The 13,388-nt window shown below is 33.6% G+C and overlaps 1 long non-coding RNA gene across 1 annotated transcript; it reads left to right on the top strand.

Moving 5' to 3' along the window:
* The first annotated feature begins 11,397 nt into the window (after positions 1-11,397).
* LOC111634156 lies at positions 11,398-12,254 on the top strand. Its single transcript, XR_002758158.1, has 3 exons — positions 11,398-11,683; positions 11,815-12,033; positions 12,120-12,254. It is a non-coding gene; the product is annotated as an uncharacterized LOC111634156 (long non-coding RNA).
* The last annotated feature ends 1,134 nt before the right edge of the window (positions 12,255-13,388 follow it).

Here is a 13,388-nt window from a genome sequence, read left to right as displayed (position 1 = left end):
AAGTCAAACGAACTATTTTCAACGTTTCTGGAACGTTTACAATCGTTCTATAATCGAACCAATATTCGAATTTTATGTTCGAATTTAATTCGAACAAATTCGAACAAAACATTCGAAATAGAAAGCCACTTTCAACCACTTTCAGCCCCATATCTCCCGCACCCTTATAGCTATCGAGACGCAACCCCCCTGGTGCAAGAATGGAGACTTGGGGCTACTACCACATACAAACACATATATATATGGACATGTATGTCCATATATTTCACTTTTCCGCAAAAACTACACATCGCACGTGAATGGTGTTTGTATGTGGTGGTAGCCCAAGTCTCCATTCTTGCATAGGGGTGGTTGCGTCTCGATAGCTATAAGGGTGCGACTATGCAGACGCGAGCGAGCGAATTTTCCAAGCGAGCGAGAATATGTGGCGAGAAGAGGCGAGAAGCGATAAATATCAAAACCTGTCAGATATGTGCGAGAACCAGAAATTCGCTCTCGCCAGCGTTATTTCTCGCTTCTCGTTTGTGCATGGTTTTCCTTTGCGAAAACTAAATCGCTCGCAACCTCTCGCTCGCTCTAAATTCGCGTCTGCATAGTCGCACCCTTAGGGTGCGAGAGATATGAGGTTGAAAGTGGTTGAAAGTGGCTTTCAATTTCGAATGTTTTGTTCGAATTTGTTCGAATTAAATTCGAACATAAAATTCGAATATTGGTTCGATTATAGAACGATTGTAAACGTTCCAGAAACGTTGAAAATAGTTCGTTTGACTAAACGTAAAAATTCTCTAATTAGTCTGGAAACGGGGGACCTAATTCTTGCATTCTGTGAAAACGGGTAAGATTGGCTATAATGTAATTATCTTAATCTTCACTATCGTTACTTTTTGCCCAGCGAAGCGGGTCCTTGCAGCTAGATTCTAGATTACTTAGAAAAACAGTCTTTTATATATATAAAAAAAACTATATTACATACAAATAAAAACCCAGCGAAGCGGGTCCTTGCAGCTAGTATATATATAAAAATGGACGTGTATGTCCCTATATTTCACTTTTCCGCCAAAACTACACATCGCACGTGAATGGTGTTTGTATGTGGTGGTAGCCCCAAGTCTCCATTCGTGCATAGGGGTGGTTGCGTCTCGATAGCTATAAGGGTGCGGGAGATATGAGGCTGAAAGTGGTTGAAAGTGGCTTTCTATTTCGAATGTTTTGTTCGAATTTGTTCGAATTAAATTCGAACATAAAATTCGAATATTGGTTCGATTATAGAACGATTGTAAACGTTCCAGAAACGTTGAAAATAGTTCGTTTGACTGGACGTGAACAGGAGACGTTCAGAAATAGAATCGGGACCAGGTCTCTAATTAGTCTGGAAACGGGGGACCTAATTCTTGCATTCTGTGAAAACGGGTAAGATTGGCTATAATGTAATTATCTTAATCTTCACTATAGTTACTTTTTGCCCAGCGAAGCGGGTCCTTGCAGCTAGTATATATATATATATAGATAGATAGATAGATATAGATATAGATATAGATGATGGTGTAATTAATGAATTTGCTGAAATGAAAGCCAGAAAAATTCAATTAAAATAAATACTATTAAAAATCTATTGTAATATATTTGTTTTATTATTTTCCCAAAACCAAATAAATTAAGGGGCCTAAATGCAAATTCTTGTACAGGGCACAGAAATGGCTAGTTACGGCTCTGACTCGTACTGTAGTTTGTAGTGAGAAAGGTGCTATGATATATGTTATTCACAATTTATATTGTGTTTATTAATGATAGAGAGATTAAAGTTGAACAAAAAGAAGTTAGAAACAGGTTAAAGAACGCATTAAATACCTTGATTAGCTATTATATCAAATATTTTAACGATTATGTACGATCCGATTCGATCCATCTAAAAACATCTCAGCGGAACTTGCATAATCCATTATGTATTTTTAAACTTTTTAGATTATCTCTGTTTCGCGAAGATTATGTTTATTTTGTGAAATACGGTAGAAATAATGTCTTTGCGACCCAATGTATTTGTAATGGTTCCGTGATCCAAATGTTTAGAATATAAAAATTTTAAACAATCTGGTAAACTTGAGTCACTGTGTATTATGTAACGAAATAAAATAATGTATTATTGATACATGATTACGTGTGAAATGTAACATTGAATACATTTCTACGAGAGCGGTTCAGGCCAATTTCGATTTGTAACAAATAAATTTATAATAAACTCAATTGAAGTAAGTTAGTCTTACATTTTTAAATAGTTAACTATTGAAAACTATTCAGGAATACTGTATTATTTTTTAAAGTAAAATAGACATGCTTATTAAAAAAAGCTCAATGAACTTTTTTTAAAATTACTTTTCAGATTGTAACATTTTGTTAATTCCATTTTGTATACATACAAAAAAAATTCTGTAAAATTATTTATTGATCCACTTGTGTCAAAATTCATAACAAAAAATTATAAAAAATAAGGAATGTATGACAATAAACCTAAAAGTTTGAATAAACAAAGATATTTTCAAAACCATTGCAACCAGAACTTTACATAAAATCTCTATTTTGATGTTATTTAAAACAGGAGAGAGAAATCAACTTTACACACACATTCTACTGTATAATCTTAATTTTATTACTAAATGACAATAATGCCGCGCTGCAATTTTTAATCATAATTTATTTAATCTAAATTATGTTCTTTTTGTTCATCTCAAATTAGATTAATTTTTGTCATTATTTCAGATGACGATTTAGCAGTTCTGCAATTTAAATTATAATATCAATACAAAGTTTCACAGCACCTTTCTTTTTTCTACCACTTTCTTTAATTTAACTAACGTTTTCGGCCATTTAAAATGGCCTTCTTCAAGTTAAACAAATTAGAACGTCAGTTATAAAATAAATCAGAACATAAATTTAAAACATCGAGGTCTTGTGACATCATAGGTTTTCGATAGAATAAATACAGTAAATAAATAAATAAATACAGAAATAAAATTATATGTTAAATTTAACAATCTTAGTGCAAAATAAAAAATAAACATCACATAAAACAAAATTTATAGAGAGACGTTTACAAATTCGTAAAGTCACATGACGATCTTATCGGAATCTAATATATAATCGAGACGGGTTGATGATAATGATAATAATAATAAGCGCAGAGCCCAAACGGTTAGGAGTTGAAAGTTGAAATTTGGTACACAGATAGGGTACTTCACGAAAACGCACACTAAGAAGGGATTTTTCGAAATTCCCCCCGGGGGGAGAGAGAGACAGGATTAAAACTTCTATATACATTATGGATACGAGCCCAAACGGTTAGGAGTTGAAAGTTGAAATTTGGTACACAGTTAGGGTACGTTAGGAGAACGCACACTAAGAAGGGATTTTTCGAAATTCCTCCCCACGGGGGAGAGGGACAGGATTAAGGCTTAACACTTCCATCAACAATGGAAGTGTTAAGTAACAATGGAAGTGCTAAGTAACAATGGAAGTGTTAAGTAACAATGGAAGTTTTAAGTAACAATGGAAGTGTCAACAATGGAAATGCTACGTAACAATGGAATTGTTAAGAGAAAGCGACGTGCAAGACGCAGATGCAGTTTTTTTCGTTTTTGCGGGAAATCGAACATATTTTTAGACCCATCTAAAAATTCTCTAATTAGTCTAGAAACAAGGGGACCCAATTCTTGCATTCTGTGAAAACGGGTAAGGTTGACTGTAACGTAATAATCTTTATCTTAGTTATCGTTACTTTTGCCCGAGCAACGCCGGGCCCACCTGCTAGTAAGTAAATAAACGCACTTCCTTTAAGGAATTGTCTAGGAGCAATTGCCAGGCTGTGGATAACGAGTCGGCATCCCTGCTATTAATGCAATTCTCTTTAGAAATCTTCGCGAAATCCCTTAATGTTTCTAGTGTTCATAGTTTGCCATTCTCGTATATTAATGTTAAAATCTTAGCTTCTTCCCATTTGGGTGTTATATCCGGCTCACTTGCATATTGAACTAGAGTGGTATTAAACTTATTGTTATAAGTATCGAACTTGTGCTCCGCTATCCTTTTTGTTAACGATCTGTTTGTTGAGCCTATGTATGTTAATCCTTCCTGTTGGTATTAAACTTATTGTCGTCTAGCGGTACCAAGTATACTCCAGGTTTTCTGGCTTCATTGCCTTTATCTTTGGATTTGGTAAGAAGTTTATATATTGGCCACCAGTCACCAAGCGATCTTCGTACCCTGAACACTGGGAGTTCGGTCGTGTATCACGCCTCGCTCAGACGGGCTGGCCACGCATGTTGCTAGATCTGAAGGTTAAAAAGTAGCGTAGCTGTGCTCCAAAATTAGCGGATATGAACTGTTTGTAGCCCAAACAATAAAAATGAATTATTTTGCAACTATGCACTTTTACTAATGAAATAAGTTTGTAATATATATATTACAATATATATATATAAATGGACATTCGGTGTATCTGCATAAATTTTCTCTAAATCAAAACAAGTCATTTGCAGGAGAGGCGATTCATTTTTTGAACTTAGAGACTTAACGACTACGGCTTTTGTTTTCAGTTTTAAGGCCCCCCTGTATCCATTGTACGAAAAACTGTTGTATCAAAATTTAATAACTTTTGGATCACTTATTGAGAGAGAAAATGGACAATTCCAACAGGATAATGCTGGTAGTAGACAATCCACAATTTCACAAGCAAGTGCTTGTGAAATTGTGGTTTGTCTACTGGAGCGAACGACGGATGGAAAACGGAAGCAAAATATCTTTATCTTTGTTAAACGTTGCAACTTTATTTATACAGTTAAGTGTAATGAAATTAAATAAAACTTTATTAGTTTTGTATAATACAATAAATGTTATGCGATTTTATATATGAAAATAAAAAAAGTAGAGTATTTTTAAGATTTGTAGCCTGAAGATAATTGTCACTAGCCCAAAAAGTAGCGTGTCGCCCAATTTGAAATTTTTGTAGCGAGGACACTTAAAAAGTAGCCCAAACTGGCAACATAGTGACCACGTGGAATTTTCCGGGTTTTCTCCACGTCTGTAAACGCCTAAATAGGGGCCAGTTTCCCTCAAAAGACTTCCCGGAAGGCACCCCCCCTAGGTAGATCGCCCAGATGTTGCGTTGCCATAATAACAAACAAACAAGTTTATATATCGATGGGTTACGTTTGTACGCTAAATCTGCCTTGACCTTCTTGGCTATGATTTTATAAGTTAGGCTCAATCTAGGGTCAAAGTCAACCACTATGCGTTTTCTTTGTTGTTTTAGAGATTTTGTATTTACCGCTCCCGTTTCTACGTTGCCCTGTATCTTGTGAGCTAACCTTTCTATTAACTTACTGCTGTAACTGTGGGTTGTGACGATGCGTTTAATGTGTTCTATTTCTTGTAGTGCGTCCTTGACGTTAGAGCAATGGGTAAAAGCTCTTTGAAGCAGAGTTCTGTACGCTGCTTATAAGTATACGGGTCGTTGAAGGGCTAAAGAAAGATTGTAGGTTAGGTTTTATGGTACACCTTTGTAGTTATACAACTGTTTCTCAACAATATTTTGAGGTCGAGGAAATGGGAATACTGTACTATCATTTTCTTACTGTAACATTAACGTAGGGCCAAATGGATTGCCATTGAAAGCCTGCAGTATTCTATCCAAATCTGGCTTAAATCTCCAAATAGTAAGAATGTTATCGACGTAACGCGTGTATAGGTCTAATATAATTTTTGAAGCGAAGTTTTCTAAGATCTCGCTCCTTAATTTTCTAACTATTAATTCACACAGATCTCCAGATAGAGGCTACCCATTGCAACTCCTTTTTTGAAGATAATTTTTTACTTTCAACAAGCAAACTTGTGTGTAGCACATTAGGTGGGCTAACTCCAGGATATATTTCCTCGATTATATTAAGTAATAAGTACGGATTATATTAAATTATAAACATTCATATAAATCAGTGATGAGCCCCTTTTTTCTGGATGCCGGCTTCAAAGAAACTTCATAGGCTTCCGGAGGGTGGCATACTTTTTTAAGAGAGATGCAGACTTGAAGCTTGCTGAATACCAATGTACTATACTCCATAACTGCAAGTATACAAGATACAAAGATAATATATGCTAATGATATTCAAATAAGTTATAAATATTCTCATCTTTTCACTGGCCAAATTTAATTGGAATGTTCTTCGTGACAAATATCAGCTTAATTAATGTTGCAAAATGGCATAATGCAGAAAACAAAAAAATATTAATAAAATTACATTGCCAAAGCCAGAGGCCGCATGAAGCATGAGTGCGCAAGTTGCTCATGACTAATATAGTTATGCAGTTATAGAAATGAGTTATATTAGTTATAGAATTGACTATGGAATCTTTTGTTTACTTGTTTGTGAGAAGGTTTTTCTTTTTAATTGACATGTGAAAACTAACAGTTTAAATTTTGCCAAATGTTTATAAATATTGTTAAACTAAAAGTATATATTTAGAAATATTAAAAAGCAAATACAACCGCAACGAGGTCAGTGTTCCGTGCATGATGATGTATGATCGATAGCATAATCATTGTGCTATCGATCATATGGATTTTATCCAGTGTACTAAAAATATATCTTTCTGAATTTGAAATTTATAATATAATATCATTGTTTTTGAATATCAGTATAATAATTGTTTATTTCTATTGCTTGATCGGAGTTTCTTCGAGTCACTGTGTATAAATTAATAATTTTTTACATTAATACTCCGTCAAGTAATTTTTGTAAGGCTTTCAGTTGTCAATTGTATAGTACTGTACATGTATACATATACGTACATCTAAGCTCTTATCTTTGCTTCTCTTTTAAGAGAGTGGCATATAGTCCAGTCGTTGAATAAGATACAATGTTATTAACTCTATTAATAGCAAATAACTTTTTAAAAATTAAAACTAACTTGTGCTTAATAATGTGCTAATAATAGTTTCGAATATGTAAAAAAACAAAACACTTTCATTCATCATATTCCTACTGAATACTGTTAAAATATTCACTATTGCTCCCGGGCGTCACAAATCCAGGATTTAATACTGATAAATAAATAAATGATACATATTTTTCAAATGCACAAATTTATATTATTTTTTATTGGGTATTTATCATAATTTTTTAAAAAAATATATAATTAAAATTTACTTTCGACTGAGAAATTTTACAGTCATCATTAATTTAGAATTTTTATTTCTATTTAAAAGTACACTTAACTGACAAATAACTAATATTAAGTTCTATCTGCTACTTAAATTATTTCTTTAGGCCTATACCGGTTCTATAAAATATTCAAAAATTCCAATTTAACATTTAAAATAATATCACCATTCTTCCAGTAATTTATTTTGGTTAAAATCGTTAGAAATAATAATTTTGTTTAATGTCGTTCAATGTTATTTTCCTTTCTGATCGAAAAAGACGATTTTTTTACAATAATTTGATCTCCATATATGAATTTATACGATTATATAATATTATGGTGCCAATTTTAATTAGATGTTTACTAATTTCAAGGTTAATTGATGTTTTTTATTATTTCTCGAGACAAATAAATATTAGTGATGGACGATACCAAAATTCCTCCCGATTCAGATTCTTTTGAATACTTTGTAAAGTTTATTTTAGTTTAGAAAAATTAACGATTTACCTTACGAGCACGATACATTCATTAATTAATAAACATGTTTATTATATATGCCTAAGAATGGAAAACGTTTGGGAAATCCAGAATCAATCTTTCGAAAGAAACGTGAATATTCTCCTTTATGTAGATACAGATGCTTTCATTGTGTACTACAAAATATATTTTAGATAAAATGAATATTACAACACTACCCTCGAAGAGATTACAGCTAATTCCCTTTTACTCAACGAACTGTTCCGTGACGTCATGTAGGGTCGCCATCTTTGGAAACCGATTCTTTGGCCAATGCGATGGCCAGTGGAAAGGAAAGGTAAATGAAAAACAGCACTTTTTCACGCTTCTCGCAATGGGAATGTCTGTTAAATGATTTAACTCCATCGTATTTAATACTAAATACGGTTCGGCAAATGATGCAACGAGCCGAACAAATATCAACAACGTTACGAGTTAACCAATTCTTGAATTCATTCACTCGAGCCTCTAATGTCTAGACCGACTAGTTTTTAAAAATCATTTTTAAGACTCAAAATGGCATTAAACTTGGCGCGAACAAGTATTTTTACTTAGAACCGCGCGATTCGCATTTGAAAATTTAACGTATTACGGCATCGTCTGTGAATCATAAACTTTCATAATTATAATGAGAAAATCGTTTTATCATTACAAGTAAACACACTAAATATTAAAAATAATTTTATATAACATTTTTCAATAAAAATGCGATTTTGTTTACATTTTAAATTGTTTTGCCAATCGCTGGTCTCAATTTGAAACTAGATAGCCTGATAGTTCAATGCTAACTCGCTTACAATTAATTAAAACTTTTTTAAAAGCAGGAAAATTTATAAAAAACTAACAACTAATGAAATTACTAAACAATTAAAATAAATGTAAATGTGATTATCCTTTGGCGAAACAACACAAACAATTTCTATAGTTATGTCGCATAAGAAAAAAACCTGCAATTAAAAAACTTGTAACTAAGGGTTCAAACATGCAGACAAAATTAAATAAAAATAATAAAATAATAATTAAAATTCTAGCCTTTACACCGAAACAAAAATTAAAATTAAAATCAAATGAATTGAAAATGGACATTTATCGTGACATCTTAACAAGCCGGGCTGCAATTTTAAATTTAAATTTATTTCATTTAAAATATATGCTCTCCACCTCAAATCAGTACTGTAGTGTCTTGCTTCCGTACATCATACTTTCCTGCTAGCAATGGAGTCATGCCGGTCATCTAGCTCAGTGGTCCCCAACCCCCGGGCCGCGGTCCGGTACCGGTCCGTGGATCAAATGGTACCGGGCCGCCCAAAGAACATTAAATTATTTCCATTTTATTTACTATGGTGTATTTGTCTCCGGTTTGTGCGACTTTTAATAGACGACGGAACAGCGGAATAAACTGGATATAAGAAACACACTTCGAGTGTCATTGTCTTCTATTACCCTCAGATGGAACTGTCTTGTTGCAAAGAAACAAGCTCAGTGTTCTCATTGATTTAGCTTTCTGGTGAGTTAAAATGTTAAGTCACATTATATTCATTTTTTGGTGTAATTGTATTTTATTTTGAAGGCACGTTTAAATACAGTTAAATTAAAATTATTAAATGAAATCAATGTAAAATATGAACAATCAACGTCCCCCCTCAGTGGGCCGCGGTAAAGTTATCAAACGTTGACCGGTCCGCGGCGATAAAAAGGTTGGGGACCGCTGATCTAGCTAACTCCTTTCAGGGGAAACTTTTTGAATTGAAAACAGGGCTGTGGAGTCGTGCAAAAATCTACCGACTCCGACTTTTCCTTACCATCCGACTACGACTCCGACTCCGGCTAAAACACCTAAACTCCACGACTCCGACTCCGACTCCACAGCCCTGATTGAAACAACGCAACTTCCGGTTTGTATCGGTAGTTCCTATAAAGTTAATCGGGGCCTCATGCCCCTAAGTTTTCCATATCTGGTCTCGACTTCATCTATCTAACTCCATTCTCGAGATTATGGAAGGGGACAGACAACGGACGATAGTAGGAATTTATAGGTCTAAGTTTTTTTTTTTTTTCAAATTGCAGCCCAAAAATAATAGAATACAGTACTACAATATCGTATGCTGACTCGTCATATGAAATGTTCCAAAATCAATCCAACAAAGCCATTCCGATAAAGTAAATGTCGCTTATGTCATCTGTCCATCGTAGTGCCACGAAACTAGTTCTTAAGCGTAACATTGTTAAAGTTTAAATTAATTTATTTTCAAATATAGTAATTGCAGTATTATTCATGAAACTATTGGTACATCGCGCTCTGAATTTAAAGATAAAAACGAACATGTTTCTAGATTATCGGAAATTTTGCTTATCTGAAAGATTATAGGGTCCCATTAAGTTCGGATAATCGAGTTCTCACTGAACTTAAAAATTATCCTATCATTTTTACTTAAAATAACAAAAATATAATATTTGTTATTAAAGCTAAAAAAATGATTCATAGCATATCAATCTTGCTAATTCTGTCATCTCATTGAAGAAATTAACTAATTCCGGGATCTGTAAAACATAAATTCCATTAATGCTGCAAAATGTAATTTTACTTTCATTGAAGGATATAACTTCTCAAAGTTCATTATTCATTACTGTCCCTATGTCTTCATCCATTGGCATATCCTGTAATTTTTTCATTACTTCTCCTGGGTCCTGTGCAAACAATATACCGTTTTCAAGATTGGTGGCAATGTATGTGTGCAATCGTTTTTCAATAATATATATTGGTTCTCTGCATTTTTCCACTATTGGTCTTATTTCTTTACCGAGCTTATGTGTTTTAGAGAACCCAAATAATCTTGGCATCACTGATCGCCTGTTCCGACATTTTTTTTAAGGAAAGTTAATACGTTGCTAGCTTGCTTTCTCTCTTCTATCGATATGTTTGATAATCTTTCTATCAATCTGTTCGCATTCTGTTCGTTCAATATAATCCACGAAACTTTGTTGCAAGTTTCCCTTTTCATAAAAAAACAAATGCTTGCTTTTGTCTCAAAGACAGAAGAAATTACGTCGACAAATAAGTATATCAGTTATTGACAGTTCAGCTAAAAGACATGACATCAAATAATAAATCAGTTAAAATTAACGGTATCTTGAAGCAAATCAATTTTAAATTTTTATGAGGGTGTTCTGCATGGAATTTAATACCATAAGAAATAGAAAGTATAGTTTTATCTATAGTTAAAGCTTTGAAATCAAAGCTGACGTTTAAGAGGAATTATATTTCACTACATCAAATGTAGAATCTTTTTAAGAGAAAATGGCCCCTATTTAGGCGTTACAGACGTAAGGCGAAAACCCAAAAAACTCCATGTGGCTAGCCCGTCCGAGCGAGGTACGAAACCACGACCTGAACGCCCAGTGTTTAGGGTACGAAGACCACTTGACCACTGTGGGCATCTCGAATCTACGAATGTATTGTACTGTACAATGTATTTCCATGCTGTTAGCAACAGCAAGGAAATACATTGTACAGAATAAGTTTGTTAGAAACTCCTAATTTTCTACTATATATACGAGTATTGATATAATTTTGTATATTTTTTGAGTTATTTATTTTGTATTTTATTGTTATTTTTGCCAATTTTTAGTTATTTTTGCTTCATATTCAAATATTTAAGCGTTGTTATTCTTGTATTCTATTTTGAAACGATATTTAACGGTAAAGATGTTCTAAACAAAATGGCTTCAAGACAGCCTATTTAACAGGTTGAAAACGTTTGCCAAAATTAAACGAATCTCAACAGCCAAAAGGGTGTGATATATTTTGAATTGTTCTGCTGAGGGTGCTTTAGATTGTTGATCAATTGTGCGATATTTTTCGCTCTCCAACTTTTCTTTTATACTCTTTGTGCTAAATATCCAAAGAGATTCTCGATTGGCCGGCATTGTGGCAGACTTGACGAATTATGTTCTTTGGCTTTAAGGTCGAATGTGCATGGTGAGACAAAGGTTTTTCGGGCAAAAAGAATTCTTTTGCCCGAAATAGAAAAGAATTTTTAAAAATTTTTTAAATTCATTAAAATTTTTAAAAAGCACAGCATTTAACGTATAGTATTCATTCGTAATAAGGATCGTTAAAAAGAGAAATACTGTAAATAAATATGAATCGGATATTCAAAGTCTCGAGTATTTTTACTACATAGGCTTCGACGTCACGCGGAAACGCAAGAATGTGGGCAACAATACTTTTCACTTTCTTTGTTGCGAAAGTGGGCGATTTTCGAATGCGAAAGACATTTTGGAGCTTTTCGGAGTTATTTCTCGAGTTTATTTGCGTTTTATATAAAGGTGAGTAATATTTTTACAGATTACACAATATTCTGTACAAATATCTTTATAAAAATAGAATTACCGATCTCGAAATTTGTCTTTAGATAATCATAAGGTACTTAAACTTAAGCAATGGCGTCATCAAATGGTGCACACTAGGTGAGTAATCCTACAATTTTTTGTTTATAGCATAGTTTATATGGATTATTCCCAAAAAATACGTGTTTTGGAAATGTTGAGTCAAATTAGTCTAGAATCGATTAATTTTATGGAAGAAAACCTTTCAAACAGCCGTAGTCCGTAAACTGCATACGTGCCGGGCTGTGATTATCTCATGTATTTAAGGACTCGTACAACATGAAATTCATAAAAGACGGAACGTATCTACCGTGTTATGGGGAGTCTACTGTACACGGTTTACGTTTTAACTGCAAGAAAAAATCGTTGCGGCGCACGTTTACAACATCACGAGACTCAGTGAACGTCGCGCATTGACTCACGGGAAATTTGTTGAAAAAATGGCGGATACATTTAACATCGAGGGTTATCAGCGAAGGTAAATAAACAAATTAAAGTATTTATAGGATGTTTAATAACACTAATTAAACGTTGTGTTTCCTATCGTACGATAGGACTACCCCATACCTTTGTCGAGGGAAGTAGTGGCTTATATAAATTCGAAAGCAGCTCGGAAAATTAATTTTTAGAAAATTTACAAACGTATTACGCTGTTGATAGTAGAAACGATGGTATATGTAAATTCTATAGGTACTGTACATCACTTGCTAAAAAATTGAATAATTAAATAATTTCTGGATTAAACTCGTCTGTTTCTTTACAATATTATTCGTACATGCTTAAATAATCACGATTTTAATAAAATATGTCATAATTTTAACCCCAAACACAAAAATGAAGTTTAAACAGATCTCCTACTCGCCATGCTAGACGTAGCGAACGCCATTATCGACCGTCTAGAATTGCCAGATGGCGGCGCTCGACCGTCCGGCGTTCATGTTTTTGGCTGAAAACGACGGCCGCAATCTCTCTCTAAAAAAAAAAAAAATGCTAAACTCAAGCCATCCTAAATCTCTTTTTTGTAACACTTTAAATCTATCCAATCTTAACACATGGTTTAACATTTCTATACATTTACATAATTGTATATGTTACCGCTAAAGCTCGAAACTCGTTAATCTGCAGATTAGCTAGCGTGATCCGTTAAAGTTGTGAAAATTGTTCCATTTCTCAAATTACCTAGATAATGTGCAGAGTATCTAGGTAATCCGCACATTACCTACTAGGCACTCGGTAAAGTGAAAATAAGATCTTTGCCACAAATAAATGTACCACAAATAGGTGTGCTTGTCGCA

Source organism: Centruroides sculpturatus, unplaced genomic scaffold, assembly GCF_000671375.1.
Source record: "Centruroides sculpturatus isolate CEXI.00-Female unplaced genomic scaffold, Cexi_2.0 scaffold774, whole genome shotgun sequence".
NCBI lineage: Eukaryota > Metazoa > Arthropoda > Arachnida > Scorpiones > Buthidae > Centruroides > Centruroides sculpturatus.
This window is presented reverse-complemented; position numbering and strand designations above follow the sequence as displayed.